Source organism: Dipodomys ordii, unplaced genomic scaffold (genome assembly GCF_000151885.1).
Source record: "Dipodomys ordii isolate 6190 unplaced genomic scaffold, Dord_2.0 Scaffold227, whole genome shotgun sequence".
In the NCBI taxonomy this organism is placed as follows: Eukaryota; Metazoa; Chordata; class Mammalia; order Rodentia; family Heteromyidae; genus Dipodomys; species Dipodomys ordii.
Window position 1 is genome coordinate 260,602 of NW_012267443.1, and position 5,242 is coordinate 265,843.

The following is a 5,242-nucleotide window of genomic DNA, read 5'->3' on the forward strand; positions in this document are numbered from 1 at the left end:
GGGGGGGAGGCTGGGAAGGGATGTGAAGGGTAAACAAAGGAGGAGGCTGCAATGCTTGATAAGAGGTGTATGCATTATCCTGCCCATGTAATTGTAACCCCTCTGTACAGTATGTTCACAAAAATAAAATTAAATTAAATTAAAAAAAATAGATGAATGTATTCTACATCTATCCTGAAGTTTCTCCTACTTTTACCAGAGTCTCTAGCTAGGTCTTGTGACTTAATTTCCAGGTGATTTTGCAGCACTCAATCTCTGGGGTTTTTTTATTTAATATTTTGGAGTTTTTTTTTTCCCAACTATAAAAGATAGAAATTTAGGTCAACTCACCCAACTGCTTTCCAATATTTGTAAGTAAATTAATACCTTTCATTCTTTCTGATTGTGTAATTGTATCATGAAATTTTAATATAAATGTGAGGTGTGTAATCAACCCAGGTTTATCATGTTTTTAGGTGTGCTTCAAAAAACATTCCAAGTAGCTGGGCACTCATAGCTCAGGTCGATAATCCTAGTTACTCAGGAGGCTGAGATCTGAGGATTGTGATTCAAAGCTAGCCCAGGGAGGAAAGTCCAGGAGACTCTTGCTGATAGACCCCCAGCACCTAGAACAGTGCCTGGCACATGGTAGACACTCAAAAAAATTGTTAAATAAAACAATATACCAATAAGTAAGTCTTCTAAACACCAAAACTAGGTGTTTATTCTTGGTAAGTTTTGCTGGTTGGATAAAGAAGAAGGGATACCTCAATATTAGTCAAATTAACATGTTCCTACTATTATTAAGGTGAATAATTTTTATAGTTTTGTCAACAAGGGGTTTGCTGATTAGTAATTTTTCACAGAAATTGTTTATTTCCTCACTGGTTTACCTTTTACACAGATTTATAGGAGTTCTTTGTAAACTATACCTACAAACCTCTTATTCATTTTATAAACTACAAATATTTTAACAACATATCAATTATAATTTGATGATACGTACTTTTTTTTTTTGCCGGTCATGGGCTTAAACTCAGGGACTGGGTGCTGTCCCTGAGCCTCTCTGCGCTCAAGGCTAGCCCTGTACCACCTGAACCACAGTGCCACTTCTATGATATTTCTTGATATGCAAAAACTACTAAGTTTTTCTGTGGTCAAGGAAGTCTTTTTTTTTTTTCCTTCTGGATGTATCACTTAGTAAAAAAAAAAAATCTGCCTAGTCTTTATTTTATAGGTAGAGTATGTTCAGTTTTCTTTTGACTCCTATTATTTTGTTGTTTTTAGTTCTGTTTTACTTATAAGTGATTTATTCATTTTGCAATAAAGTTTGAAGTAAATTATATATATATATACATATACATATACATATATGTATATTTGGTTAATTAGAGATAAAAGAGTCACACAGACTTCTTGCCTGGGCTGACTTTGAAACCTGATCCTCAGATCTTAGCCTCCTGAGAAGCTAAGATTACAATCATGAGCCACTAGCACCCAGCCAATTTATATTTTTCTAAGTATGTTGCCATTTGTTCAAGAGTCAGAAAGTAAATGATCCATATTATAGTAAATTTAAGTATTACTACTGTAAATGTATCATTAAGATGTATTTTAGGTCTTTTTTTTACATCCCTTAAAGGGAGGACCTGCCAATAATATTCTATTAAAACTAAGTGGCTTTATTTAATAAATCAAATCACCCCTCACAGCTTTTCTTTTTTGTAATTTGTGACCATGTCTATTTAGTTTGCATCACAATTTAGGATACTCTAGTCTACCTTCAAAAAACTGTAATATTGATTCAAATTGAATTACTTACATATTAACCTTAGAGATTTTTATCACTTATATCATCCCACTTACTATTAAAGCTCTACTATTTATTATTTTCTTTAATAAGCAGTGACAGTTTTCTTCTTATGTCTATTCAGTTTTTGTTTGGATTTTAAGTATTTTATAGCTTTATTGTTACTAATAATGGAAGATTAATCATTTCTATCCTGGTTGATGTTACTATAGAAAAGAGTTACTGATTTTATTTTTTTATTTTTTGGGGGGAGGGGGGTCTGGTCGTGGGGCCTGAACTCTGGGCTTGGGTGCTGTCCCTCAGCTCTTCAGCTCAAGGCTAGCTCTTTACCACTTGAGTCACAGCGCCACTTCCAGCTTTTTTCTTTTTGCTTATGTGGTGCTGAGGAATCGAACCCAGGGCCTCAGGCATGCAAGGCAAATACTCTACCACTGAGCCACCTTCCCAGCCCAAGAGTTACTGATTTTAATATTCTCATTTTGTATCCAGGCACATTATTAATATTCTTTAGGTTTTTTATGATTTTTGGTAGATTTCCTAGAACTGTATAGAAATAAAATTTTGTGATTAGTAAAATTATCTCTTCTTTTTCCAAAATTATGCCAATGTGAAGTAATAAGTTTTCTCCTGTTGTGAAATCTTGAATTGTATTAATTAATATTTCTTGTAACTTGTTGTTACAATTATATGCTTTTTTCTCCTTTATTTGTTGAGACAAACATACTGATTTGGAACCATATTTGCATTGCTAGAAATCAATTCTGTTTACTAGTATTGCATTGTAATCTCCTATCCTGCTGGATGTCATTTACTAATATTTTATATAGAATCCCAGTTTTTATGGTATTTGTCTACAGTTTGTGTGTGTATGTGTATGTACATGTGTATGTATATATATGTTATAGGGAATTGAATTCAAAGCCTCATGCTTGCTATGCAAGTCTACTCCTTATGAAACACTGCTAGTCCTACAGCTCTCTTTTATGCAATAATTTCATTAGTTTTTACTATTAAATGATTTCATAATAAATTGAAATGTTCAAATTTTCTGGAGTAGCTTGAATAGAATTACAAATGGCTGTTTCTGGAAGCATCAGGTTCTCTGCCTTTTCATGAGAAATATTTACTCTTCTCACTTCTTTCCATTGTGATTGATTCCCTCAAATTGTAAGTTTATTCTTGGAATGGTTATGCTGGTTTATTTTTTAGCAAATGGTCTTTTACCTGTATGCTTTCAAATCTGTTGCAATAGAGTTACATATAGTACAGTATCACTATTATTTCAGTCTTATTCTTGTGCCTTTTCCTTAACCTTATAACCTTGCCTAATTTTGTTCTGTGTTGCTTTATCCATAATAGGTTCTTATGTTTTTATGTTTCAAAGATGCATTCTGCTAAATTCTTTTATTTTGTCATATAGGATGATAACATCAGTGGCAATTTTTTCTCATGTCAATATCATCTTATCTTCCTAACTCATTTGTTACCGTACTGAATCTGACCCAGAATCAATCTGCAATTTTTAAGTGGAGAGGAGAGATGGAGTGGGAAAAGAAGCCATTGAATATGTATTTGCTTAGGCAAGGTCAAGATCTATTCATAATGAACCTATGCCTTCCTATTCCTGAGGGCCCAGGATTTGCAGAAGGCAAATGGCAGTAGATGGGAAGTTTGTCTGAAAAGCCAAGAAACATACTTTCTATTTATCCATAGGAAGAAGACTTATGGGATTACTAGCTATTCCAACTCTTTGTTCTGTACCAATATAGCCTGTTACAGTGCAGTATTAGTATAATTAACAACGCCATAAAATGGCAAGTTGGTATTTTTCAAGGGTATAGTAGAAAGATACTCTTCTTCTGGCTTCCATCATTGACTCTGAATTCCTTATCAGATATTGCACCTAATGGTTTAAAGCCTAGATTTAGACAGACTTCTGACTCGTATCCTATTCTATTATTTAGTAATTGCATAGCCTTGGTAAGTTATTTAATTACTATAAACTTTAGACCCCAATTTACAGATAATATCTTTATTTCTATCTTAAGGTGAGGAGTAAATAATAAGATATGCTTACATTTTATCCAACACCTGTCACCTAAAAACCTCTTAATAAGTAGTAGCTGCTGTGGCAGCTACTATTAATACTGCTACCAAACATAATTCACACTCCAGTTTTCTCATCTTAAAATGCAGTAGGTGGAAGTTCACTTAATTGCTGTGTGTGTACAAAGTACATTTCCAGTACACATCTGCCAGCCAGCCTTCCAGGCTTAGGTTTGTTTGAATCTATTTTAAATGTTGAGAACATAGGTCTTGTTGTCTGACAAGGTATTTGTTCCATCGCATCATGGCTTTCTGTGGTGCCTGATACTTAGCTCTTAATAATTTCTCTAGCCCACCTAATTCTTAGAACAGCTCTCCTGTAGTTCTGCTTCTCAGCAGTAGCGGTCTGCTATGCCTTTCAGTGAAGCATTATATTTCTGGCTCCAGAAACAGAGAGGTACTGGGAGCCAGGGAGAAGGGGATCTTTTGTTTTCTCTAAAACAAAATGAGGCTTAAAAATAAACCCTGAACTTATACAAATCCCAAACAAGCATATTAGAAATTTGATGTCTTTCCCTAAGGAGGTGGAAAGTGGTATTTAATTATTAATAAGATATACACAAAGAACATTTTAAAATAGTAAAGTCGCATGTAGCTGAAGCTTCTGAAAGGAATAAGTCACACTTATCCACACGGACCCAGACACAGTGTAGAGAGCCATATGAAGACTGAATGTGCTGCCAAAGAGCCCTTGGTACTACCAGATACTGAAGGAAGCAAGGATTCTTTTCCTCCATAGGCTTTGGGGGAAGCATGGCTCTTCTGACACCTTGTTTCAGACTTCTGGGCCTCCAGAACTACTTGAAAATAAATTTCTCATTGATAACACTTCCAGTAATTGATAACTCTGCCATTAATTCACTTTTTAAATTCATCCTCAACCATTTGTTAGGGAGGTTACTGACATGGTGCAACCATTTTTAGGACTTACAATCCCAGGAAAATGGGCAGGAGATGGGGAGGGAGGGCAGACACCAACAGCCAACACCCATCTGACAGATACATGATGTAAGATAGATAACTACCAAATATTATAAGAGAAAACACCTGAACTGTGCCCAAAATAATAAAAGAAAGCTTCATTGAGGTGACATTTAAGCCAGATCTCAAGAAGAAAAGGGAATTTTATAGAAATGGGAGGAACAAGAGTTTTTGATGTGTATCATAAAAGGAACTCACCATAAAAATTTGCTGGCATGGCCATGTGTTTCTAACGCATTTATAAGATTATCTCTTTGTTGCTTTGTAGGTCCCTCCCCCACAGTATAACCCCTGCTTTCACTATATTTGATGTCAGTATAATTTGTGGAGGAGATGGGGAAAAACCAGTTGTTTAAGGATACAGGT

At 34.8% G+C, this 5,242-nt stretch overlaps 1 pseudogene; it reads right to left on the reverse strand.

The window, feature by feature from the left end:
- LOC106000575 overlaps nt 1-5,242 on the reverse strand; it is an 18,242-nt pseudogene that overhangs the window by 1,016 nt on the left and 11,984 nt on the right.